The 12,380-nt window shown below is 44.6% G+C and overlaps 1 pseudogene; it reads right to left on the minus strand.

Annotated features, from left to right (window-relative positions):
- Positions 1–6,206: 6,206 nt before the first annotated feature.
- LOC124546402 lies at positions 6,207–6,324 on the minus strand (annotated as a pseudogene).
- Positions 6,325–12,380: the final 6,056 nt, after the last annotated feature.

Below are 12,380 nucleotides of genomic sequence, written 5' to 3' on the forward strand. Positions count from 1 at the left end.
GGTGGCACCACATTCCTCCCCCGCAAATCGGCGGACGGTTGTGGCATAAGGCTTCCGCCCGCCGTGGAGAGGACCCCAGTTGTACAGCCGACTTTGCTAGCGATGGTTCACTGACAAATTACGCTGTCATTTGCCGAGACGATAGTTACCATAGCCTTCAGCTACGTCATTTGCTACGACCTAGCAAGGCGCCATTGTCATTTGCTATTTATCTTGTGATGCATGTACCGTCAGACCGATGTTCACCAATTATGGATTAAAGTTAGGTATTCCAGAAGCTACGTACCTATTTTGCTAGTCTCTATTCCTTTAACTGTTCCAGACCTCACGCCAGCCTGCGTGAGCTTAAACGCGTGCCTTTCGGCTTCCTCTCATAGTGGCTTGGCTGTCTTGCCAAGTCACAACATATTACTTTGCTGTACAAGTATGTATCGATAATGTGCGGACATCACGGTACACCTGACAGGCCCTCTGGGAACATTCTCTTCAAAGAAAAACAGACCGAGAATAAAGATGCTTCTGAATCCATACCACACAGTCACATATGGCGGATGCACTGGCCCTCCGTGCACAACATGTGGTCTGACACTACCCCAAATGCGGCAGTTCCGTGTATTCATTGCACCCCGCAGAGTAAAATGTCCCTTGTCAATCCACAGAATGTTGCCTGGCCGCACCTCATCAACTTCGATCAGTGACAAAAAACGAAGATCAAATTCAGAACGTTTCTACGGATCATGAGGGTCCAGTTGCTGCACCGTCTGGATCTTGTACTGGTACCACTGTAATACAGACCGCGAAAATTTCTGTACTGTTGACGATGGGACGGTAAGTTCTCGTGACACTGCACGAGAACCATCACCACCCGGGATACGTTCTGCCTATTGAGTTACAGCAACAGGTATCTCGTTAATAACTTCCACCGGGACAGGAGGTCCTGCTGTTCCGGGCGCCACAGCAACCTCACCCGTGTTTTATAATTACATAATCATCTTCTTTAAACCATTTCATGATGTCAGGCTTCTCCTCAGACCTTTCAATTGGAGATGCTTTCTCAGTGCAGCAGTGTAATTGCTGCCTTTTACATAAAACAGTTTCACAAACAGCGCACGGTCTCTCTCCGCTGACAGCGCATGTGTCATACCGCCACACAAACAGCGTACCGCGAGATTTGCACCTAGTGGCCAAAACTGGAGCTAATATTTTTTCAGTGTAAATCGGTACCGCATTAACACATTAGCATATCCATGTCCGCCCCTGGTAGCTGAGTGGTCAGCGCGATTGAATGTCATACCTAACAGCCCGGGTTCGATTCCCGGCTGGGCCGGAGATATTCTCAGCCCGGGGACTGGGCGTTGTGTTGCACTTATCATCATCATTCCATCTCCATCGACAGGCAAGTCGCCGAAGTGGCCTCAACTCGAAAGACTTGCACCAGGCGAACTGTCTACCCGACAGGAGGCCCTAGCCATACGGATTCCATTTTATTTCCAGGATATCCATCTAGTTTCGTTGCCACACGATAATTACAGCTCACATTGGACACCCGTGACTAACTGCAGCCGGCCGAGGTGGCCGAGCCGTTCTAGGCGCTACAGTCTGGAACCGCGGACCGCTACGGTCGCAGGTTCGAATCCTGCCTCGGGAATGGATGTGTGTTAGGTTAGTTAGGTTTAAGTAGTTCTAAGTTCTAGGGAACTGATGACCATAGAAGTTAAGTCCCATAGTGCTTAGAGCCAGCTCAACCATATGAATTTTTTACTAACTGCACTTTAATTGCAACCACCCAGTATTAGTGTCGATTAGTATGGAGCCGTATAATGTCGTTGTAAAACCTCCCCTTCCAAGGCGATAATCCATATCCATTACCCACGGTCCAAATTGATTATAGGACCCTTTCTTTATACCAATGAACGGTTAGGGAAAATGTGTGACGGAGTGCTACGGTGATCTCCCAGTCTCCCGAGTTCAAATTTAAACCAGCCAGAGGGGCGAGAGCCCAGTCACGGACTCCCCACGTGCCGCTAAACTTGTCTGTTTGTGCAACAGTGCGAAGCGTGAAGGAATGCGAGAGCAGTACTGGTTTCAGTGCAGGACCTTGGCTTATCGCTCGGGTCTGAGACATTTGTTTGTCTCGCGGAGTAACCTGCGGGATCAGGTTAGCTTCCGCACTATCTGAGAGGAGAGGCCAGATACGAGGACTGGCCTCCCAGAGGCTGCCCGGGTCAGCTCCTGTCCGCTGCTGATAGCTGCCGCGAGTCGGTGGCGGGCTCGCGATAACAAACGCTCGCCTGAGGATTAGTGGCAGGTATCGGGTTTCACCGGGACCGCGAATCGGTGAGCTGAAAAAATACAACACACGTGAAGAAGTTTTCTAGTTTCTACTATACTTTACAGAAAGTCGGTTAAACAATCGATTGGAATCTACGTCTACATCCACATCCGTACTCCGCAAGCCACCTGACGGTGTGTGGCGGGGGGTATCTTGAATACCTCTATCGGTTCTCCCTTCTATTCCAGTCTCTTATTTTTCGTGGAAACAAAGATTGTCTGTATGCCTCTGTGTGGGCTCTAATTTCTCGGATTTTATCCTCATGATCTCTTCGCGAGATATACGTAGGAGGGAGCAATATACTGTTTGACTGCTCTGTGAAGGTATGTTCTCGAAACTTCAACAAAAGCCCGTACCGAGCTACTGAGCGTCTCTCTTGCAGAGTCTTCCACTGGAGTTTATCTACCATCTCCGTAACGCTTTCGCCTTTACTAAATGATCCTGTAGCGAAGCGCGCTGCTCTCCGTTGGATCTTCTCTATCTCTTCTATCAACCCTATCTGGTACGGATCCCACACTGGTGAGCAGTATTCAAGCAGTGGGCGAACAAGTGTACTGTAATCTACTTCCCTTGTTTTCGGACTGCATTTCCTTAGAATTCTTTCAATGAATCTCAGTCTGGCATCTGCTTTATCAACGATTAATTTTATATGGTCATTCCATTTTAAATCACTCCTAATGCGTACTCCCAGATGATTTATGGAATTAACTGCTTCCAGTTGCTGACCTGCTATATTGTAGCTAAATGATAAAGGATCTTTCTTTCTATGTATTCGCAACACATTACACTTGTCTACATTGAGATTCAATTGCCATTCCCTGCACCATGCGTCAATTCGCTGCAGATCCTCCTGCATTTCAGTACAATTTTCCATTGTTACAACCTCTCGATACACCACAGCATCATCTGCAAAAAGCCTCAGTGAACTTCCGATGTCATCCACAAGGTCATTTATGTATATTGTGAATAGCAACGGTCCTATGACACTCCCCTGCGGCACACCTGAAATCACTCTTACTTCGGAAGACTTCTCTCCATTGAGAATGACATGCTGCGTTCTGTTATCTAGGAACTCTTCAATCCAAATTGGTCTGATAGTCCATATGCTCTTACTTTGTTCATTAAATGACTGTGGGGAACTGTATCGAACACCTTACGGAAGTCAAGAAACACGGCATCTACCTGTGAACCCGTGTCTATGGCCCTCTGAGTCTCGTGGACGAATAGAGCGAGCTGGGTTTCACACGACCGTCTTTTTCGAAACCCATGCTGATTCCTAGTCTCCAGAAAAGTCATTATAGTCGAACTTAATTCGTTTTCCAAAATTCTACAACTGGTCGACGTTAGAGATATAGGTCTATAGTTCTGCATATCTGTTCAATTTCCCTTCTTGAAAACTGGGATGACCTGTGCTCTTTTCCAATCTTTTGGAACGCTACGCTCTTCTAGAGACCTACGGTACAACGCTGCAAGAAAGGGGGGGGGGGGGGGGCAAGTTCCTTCGCGTACTCTGCGTAAAAACGAACTGGTATCCCATCAGGTGGAGCAGCGTTTTGCTCTCTCTTTTGAGAGATTTTAATTTTTTTTTTCTATCCCTCTTTTATCTACCATTTTGCCATCTGTGTGACAATCTAGAAAAGGAACTACAGTGCAGTCTTCCTCTGTGAAACAGCTTTGGAAAACGACATTTAGTATTTCGGCCTTTAGTCTGTCATCCTCTGTTTCAGTACCATTTTGGTCACAGAGTGTCTGGACATTTTGTTTTGATCCACCTACCGCTTTGACATAAGTCCAGAATTTCTTAGGACTTTCTGCCAAGTCAGTACATAGAACTTTACTTTCGAATTCGTTGAACGCCTCTAATATTGTCAGAAAAACCGTCGAGTTAACGGTGCTATGAAATTCCTAATAGAATGTTTCCTGCACCGGGAGTCGAACTGAGCACAATTTTCCTTTGTCAGGGTCGGTAAGATCACTTTGCCATTTGCGACCTGTGTCGCTTGAATCGTACTTTATTCGTCCGCTTGTATCAAAAGTATTCGGACACCTATTACTGGTGCATCAACGCTTCTCCTTTATGACGTCTACGAATCTGCTGGGAACCTTTTTCAATGAAGTGTCTTAATTGTAAAGGAATGGCTGCCTGTTCTCGCTCAAAAGCCGAAACAATTAGCTAGTGGATTTTGGACGCTCTGGAACGAAGCGGAATCCACTTTCTAACTCATCCCAAAGGCGTTCCACTGTACTCAGGCCGAGCCTTTGGGTGGGCCAGTCCATTTCAAAGTCACACAAATGCTGCATTACGAGAGGGGACATTGTCATGCTGATGCAAATAATTATCGTCTCCCATCTCTTCCTTACTGTACATACGAGAGTAATCCCAAAAGGAAGGTCTCCTATTTTTTATAAGTACATAGACCTGTTTATTTCTGCAATAGTTTACATCAGCTTATAGCTTGAACATTTAGCTATTTTTCGACATAATCTCCATCTCTGTCGATGCATTTTTGTAGACGCTGTGGTAGTTTTTGTATACCCCTGTCATACCAGGTCGCCACTATGCTGTTTAGAAAGTTATGAACTTCCTCTTTCACCTCGTCGTCGGAACTGAATCGCCAGCACCATAATTAACGTTGGCAGGTACTGTCAGACTCTGAAAAAACGCAAACGGGCAATTCAGAAACGGAGATGAGGAATGTTGAGCAAGGAGTACACATTCTCCATGACAATGCTCGTCCACACATCGCTCGGCAAACCGTTGCTCTCCTGCAACAGTTTCAGTGAAACACAATCACCCACCAACCCTATAGTCCAGACTTGGCGCCCAGTGACTATCACCTGTTCTCTAGGTTAAAAGAACATTTGGGCGGAAAGCGATTCAGCTCGGACGATGACGTGAAAGAAGAGGTTCATAACTTTGTGAACAGCATGGCGGTGAGCTGGTATGACATGGGCATACAAAAACTGCCACAGCGTCTACAAAAATGCATCGATAGAAATGGTGATTATGTCGACAAATAGCTAAATGTTCAAGCTGTAAATTGATATAAACCATTGCAGAGATAAACAGGTCTATGTACTTATAAAATAATAGGAGATCTCACTTTTGGGATTACCCCCGTAATACAAAATGTTGTAAAATGTGTCCTTATCCTTCCGCATTTAGCATTTTCTTAACTGCAAGAATGGGACCACATCCCGTCCACGAAAAACACCACTCTCTCTGCACTTTTGGCACTACGCATGATTGCAGGTAAAATTCTCCAGATATTCGCTAAACCCAAATCGTTTCATCGGATTGCCACATGGTACAGCATGATCAGTCACTCTAAATCACTCGTTTTCATACTCCACTGTGCAATGGCGTCCCTTAGCATTGACTACAAAAGCATATAGCTTATGAGGAGCTAATCAACTATTGTACCCAATGCTTTTAACTCGCTACGTACAGCCATTGAGCTGGCTAGACTGCTGCTGGCACTTGGGAACTCACAAGTGATTCCTTTAGATGATTACCTGTCATTTTTTGCAGTCATTCTCCGCAATGTTCGACGATTCCTGACCGACAGAACGTGAGGTATGCCTGATCTCGGTTTAGCTGTGATCGTTATGTCACTTTTCCAGGTCACAATCACATCACCAACAATCAGTTTGGGGAACTTTAGAAAAAAAGCACTCCGTCTTCAGGCCACAAGTGGCCCATCGGGACCATCCGACCGCCATGTCATCTTCATATGAGGATGCAGATAGGAAGGGCGTGTGGTCAGCACACCGCCCTCCCGGTCGTTATGATGGTTTTCTGTGACCGGAGCCGCTACTGTTCGGTCGAGTAACTCCTCAATTGGCATCACGAGGCTGAGTGCACCCCGAAAACTGGCAACAGCACATGGCCGCCCTGATGGTCACCCATCCAAGCGCCGGCCACGCCCGACAGCGCTTAACTTCGGTGATCTGACGGGAACCGGTGCATCCACTGAGGCAAGGCCGTTGCCCTCAACTTTAGAAGAACTGAAATATTTCTAATAGATTTGTTACTCAGATCCCATTCAGTGACTAGTCCACATTCGAAGTCACTGAGCTGTCCTGGCCGACCAAGTCTACAGTTGCTACTTACTACTGACAATACAATACACCTCACCTCCTTGTACGAGGTGTTCAAAAAGTCTCTCCTTAGTGCCGTATGATTTGTAGCCGCTCGTGCCGTATGATTGTTCGCCTGCCTGGGTTACTTCCCTTCAAGTGGACTCGCCCAACATTCCACTGTTTCGTTTATCTCAGCCAGAGTCACTAGTATCGTTGGTGTGTGTCGTTACGTGTTGACGTGAACGTTAAGTTTAGCTCCTTTGTTTGTCTGTTTCGTTTTTGTCACTGTTAAAATACTAACCACTCAAGAACGTGTGCCTTTAGTCGAGTATGTGTTCAAAGCTGGCGGTAAATACATAATTTCAGTTCGTCAAACATTTAATTCAGTTTTCCCGGAGACAACACTCCCACATCGCGATACTGTGCGAGATTTGATTAACAAATTTCGAAGTACGGGTTCAGTGACAGATGCACCGAGAAGTGGTCGTCTTAGGGTTTTGTCTGGGGATAAACTACTCGATATTTCCGATAAAATGTCCTTGAGTCTGAACAAGTCAGTAAGAAAACTCGCCCAGGAAATCGATGTTAGTGAAGGAACGGCCCACACAGCTATAAGGAAGAAATTAGAACTTTTCCCATACAAAGTGACAGTCGTGCAAGAACTTAAAAATACTGGTCATGGCAAGAGACTCCATTATTGTCAATGGTTAAAAAATTTCGTTAAAAAAAATAGAAGGGATATTCTTAATGAAACGTTTTTCACTGATGAGGTGTGGTTTCATTTTTTCTGGTACATGAATTCGCAAACTTCTTGTATGTGGAGTGCTGCAAATCATTTGTGTATTCATCAGCACTCACTTCATTCTGTGAAAATAGGAGTTTGGTTTGCAATTTCTAGACGTCGGATTGTGGGTCCCATATTTTTCAACGAAACAATAAACGCACAACGATGCTGCAGTGATATTCTGTACCCATTTATAGGAGAACTTGTGTTAAGTGAAATACTGAACTCTTATTTTCAACAAGATGGTGCAACCATTCATACAGCTCGCGTTTCAATGTCACTGCATGCTTATGTTTTTGGTGATCGCATAATTTCACAGGGACTTCGGCCTCCACGATAGCCTGACCCAACACCATCTGACTTTTTCTTCTGGGGTGCAGCGAAAGCAGCTGTCTATAAAAAACCGACCAGAATCCATCTATGAATTGAAAACTGCAATATCCACTTTCATTGCTTCTGTTACAGAAGAAATGTTACAGCTTGTGTTTGGAAACACGATTAGACGAGTTGAATTGGGTATTCAACAACAGGGGGGGACACTTTCAACATTTAATGTGAGAATCAGTAAGTAAAAATGAATATTCAATAAATTAATAACTTGTATTTCACTGAGTTTCATTTCGGTATATTCACTGCGGCATACGGCACGAGCGGCTAACAATCACACAGCACTGCGGAAAGAGTTTTTGAACACCCCATATATTAGCGGCTCTGCCTCTTGTGAGGTGTAATGGTCAATTCCGCATTACATAGCGACGTCCAGATCTTATGATCGGATAGTATATAGTTTACCACTCACCTGTCTGCAACGGAACAATGACGATTCTATCTCGTGGTGGGGGCTGCTCGTAAGCTTATTAGCTAATCAGTTTAGATGTCCACCCCTGTCTTGGAGGACTCAGTACAAGGGAGAAGGGAGATTGTGTCGGACACATAAGCAGTATTGGTAGATACAGCAGTCCCTCTAAAGCTCTAGTTTGGTGTTCGATGCCGGCCAGATGCCATTAGACAGTTAAGGAAGTGCAATGGGTTTGGCTGCAGCGGGTCCAAAATATTTACCCATTCATCCAATTTAGGTTCACTGTGTTTTCCGTACATCGATTAAGGGTTGCTTCCTTTGAAGAGAATATGTACTTGTCCTTGTTCACTGCTTCGTCTCTAATGACCATGTCATCGACGGGAATCAACATCTTACTCCTTCTTCCTTCCCTCCATATGTGTGCAATGTGTGAAGGATGGGACTGTGGACATCAGTTGGAATCATTCATCACGCAATTCAAACCACGCGATTACGACTTTGAAAATGTGGCACATCGATCGCGGTGCTAAACAGCACCTTGCTCGGTGCTAAACAGTCCACGAAGGGTCACAAGATAGTATCATTCTAAACCAACCATGATGCTCTCTGTAGCCGTGTCTGATTCTCACAGAGATTGAGAAGAAAAATGTTCTACACAACAAGATACTGCCATCACTGGCCTTTGTACGTCGACGATGGAATTGTTCCCCTGTTATACGGCGTATCCCCCTTCTACAATGGACCTGACTGCATTATTTTGGACGTTATTCTAAAGCAATGTATTAAACACTGTTATAAAGAAGTTACTGTATTAAACTATTTTCTATATTTTCTGTAATTAAACAGTTTATTACTAGTACATTAAAGCATTTTATTATCTTTATAAAACTATTGGTATGATGAGAAGTTAGATTTGAGGGGGAGAGGGGCGGGGCGAGAGGGCAGGGATGAAAGGCAGTATGAATGTGTGCTCCCCTAGAACCGAACCCTGGATCCGCTCCCGCTACTGAAGCTATATGATCATTACATTTTATGTCTTTACAAATTGTTACACTCACAAGTAAACCTCTGTTTTGAAAGCAGTTTGCTGGAAACCCATATATTTTCTGAAGGCTTGTGTCACAAGTAGATAAATCGTAGGAGCAGAGAACAAGCGTTTTGGAGCTACAGGACCCACCAAGTATCAGTACAGTGTGTATAGATGGACATATTCCCGTCATGACGTCTCTATTTCTTGTTTGTTACCGTATGTTGCTGTCAAGTAATAAAATATTGTATGTCCTCTTCTTACACTGCAGATGGATTCGAAAGTCGTTGTGGCTGCCTTGGTCTCCCGATTTGGGACAAGCAATCGCTCTCTGGACATCCAGGAATCGGAGACGATAAAACACTTAACTACCCTCCTGGAAAATTATACGGAGATTGTGGAAGAGATCCGGATATTAGAATTTGCTGGAGTCGATGGAGAAGAATGAGATGAGGAAATGGACTTCGCAGAGGATGGTGTCGAAAAGAAACAGCTTCGCCCAAAAGGCGAAAGCGCGATGGCCCAGCAGATATGACAGAAGAGGACTGGAGGGCTTACAAGCAGCGCTCTTTGGTTTACTAGATCACAGATCCTGCGACAGGCCAACCTCGGAAAGAAACGTCTGCGTCAGTAGTAGAGCAGTTCAAGAACATTAAGAACATGAACATTCTGTACAATCTGGAGAAAAAAAATGAATACTCCGTCGATCCAAAAAATCGATCAAGCTGTCCTGCAGAAATTCAAAGAGAAGGAATCAGGAGGAGCAATTATTCACAACCGGACGTTGCGACTGTTGCAATGTAACTTAACGACAGTGATGGATCACCAAAATATAGTCGATTTTAAAGATTCTGATTCCTCGGTATATTGTTTCAAGAAGGGAATAGCATTTTTGGCAGAGCAGTAACCCACACAGCCGTTAGCGATTGGCAGTACAAGGAGGCAAATTTGTCACAGGCGTGCGATGAATTTGTTGCGAAGATTCGCAATCTCATCGTTACAGAAAACTTTCCATCGACACCTGTCTTCAGTGCTGAGAAGAGCAGATTTGACAAAGAGTTAAATTGCCATACAAACCTGCGAACCAGAGGAACAGGAGTTATTCGCAATGTTGTTGGATCAGTCTCTGCATCACGGCACAGTTTAACAATTATGCCTGTGATTTCAATGTAAGGCGAAATACTGCGGCCTACGTATTTGCTTGTACCCGAGCCATCTGGAAAATTCCAGCAGTCAAAGCAGGTAGATCCTCCGAATATCAGATCGTATGCTGGGAAAACAGCGAACATGTAGAAAGAAAATGCCAAACATATTTAGGCCAAGGATGCCTGATGTCAGAAAGAAATTTGGGTTTTGAGCGGATTCATGGTGTAGGAATACCTCAAATGACTCTACCGTGACGCATTTGGGCCAAGCAACCTGACGACTAGGAGAAAATTCTGCTTTTAGTGGGTTCATGGTGATCTAGCGTAATCATGCATTGTATGCCTCCGAAGTACCTCCTGGTAAAGTCCTACAAATGGAACTGGTACCTGAAGGATGTACGAGAAAGATCCAGTCTCTGGACACTCATTTTTTCAGAAGCTATAAATCTTTAAATCTTTGTCGAGATACAGGAGCACATTTGGCATCGCGATGGTTTTCTGGGCATGCTGTCCGTTTCCCCTGATCTGTTCAAAGCATCTAATCTCAAGAACTTGATTTAGTATGCTTTTTATAAGGGCGAATACTTGCACAATGAATCAGGAATCTGGATTAAGCCAATGGATTACTGCTTCGATTCATTGACAAATGATGGGTGTGCAAAGCTTTTGTAAAATGTCCCCACTGTGAACTGTCTTTCTGCCCGTTTCACAGCTCATTTGATGAATTGCAAATTGATTGTCTCTTGTGATTAATTTTGTTTGAAGTCAATAACAAGTCACATTTTCAGCATCACAATGTACATTGTTTCTTTTCAGCGAGGTGTTTCTTCCTTTATATAGAGATCTCCAAATTATTACCACATTACTAGTTCATATAAAAACGTGAAAGAGCATTTTATTGACTTTTGGTGTCATATTTCCAACATTTTACTGATACTTGTTGGGTACTATAGCTCATAGACGCTTGTCCCTCCGCCCCTATTTCACAGTTTTTCTATTTGTGACAAAAGCTTTCAGAAAATATATGCCTTTCCGGTAAACCGATATCAAAGGAGAGAAGGTTTACTTGTCAGATACTTGTACGAGTGATTCCAATGGTGACTCATTAACTCAGCGCCGGCCGCTGTGGCCGAGCGGTTCTAGGCGCTTCAATCTGGAACCGCGCAACCGCTACGGTCGCAGGTTCAAATCCTGCCTCAGGCATGGATGTGTGTGAGGTCCTTAGTTTAGTTAGGTTTCAGTAGTTCTTAGTTCTAGAGGACTGATGACCTCAGATGTAAAGTCCCATAGTGCTCTGAGCCATTTGAACCATTAATTCAGCGTGGAGCAAATAAAAGTGGCCCAGAAAACAGAGGTCCAAGATACAAAGAAACACGGCAGAGGAAAGGTAATGCGGTACTAATCTGACTATAGCAGATGTGGAAAGTGACCACCATTTATATCTTGGCACTCTTGGGCCCTGGTCAGGAAGCTGCTGAAGGTGAATCGAAACAGCCCAGCTGGAATCGCTGCAATCTCAAATGAAATGTTCTGCTGCAGTTCTTGTAGACTATGAGGGTTGCTGCGATATACCTTAGACTTGAGGGCTCCCCACGCAAAGTAATCGCACACTGGCATATCAGATGACCTGGGTGGCCAGTTAGGGCCGCGACCAGACTGAACTCTACTAACAACTCTGTCGTGCAGGAAGACTGTGTAAATTAGCTCCAAGGGTCGGCCGACTGTATGGGCTGTTGCTCCGTCCTATTGGAAGTAACTGTAGGTCCATCACTCCCCCGTTAATGCTACCACAAATTCGCATCCAATCGAATCTACTTGTCTCGGCCACTTTTATTTGACATCTTGGGTTGTCGGGTGTTCTTCCGGATATCAGCGTCGTACTTGCACGATACTTCGGTAGCGTAACTCGTTACCTTTATCAGGTGCGACCTGAGACTACTTTCATTTGCCCCACGCGGTGTAAAGTAGCTTTACATTTCTGAGCATTTAAAACAAGATGCCAATCTTTGTACCACTTTGAAATCTTATCAATATCTGGCGGAATATTTGCGCAGCTATTTAGGACAGTACGTAATTACAGGTAACAAAGTCAAGAATTATGGTGGGAACTGGATCTACGGCCTTAAGGAAATTTTTGAGTGAAGTCATTCCGCTTTAGGCTGCTACCATCCACGTTTTACTTAGAGTTATTCAAACATACCGGGACCATG

This window comes from Schistocerca americana, chromosome 8, assembly GCF_021461395.2.
Source record: "Schistocerca americana isolate TAMUIC-IGC-003095 chromosome 8, iqSchAmer2.1, whole genome shotgun sequence".
Classification (NCBI taxonomy): Eukaryota; Metazoa; Arthropoda; class Insecta; order Orthoptera; family Acrididae; genus Schistocerca; species Schistocerca americana.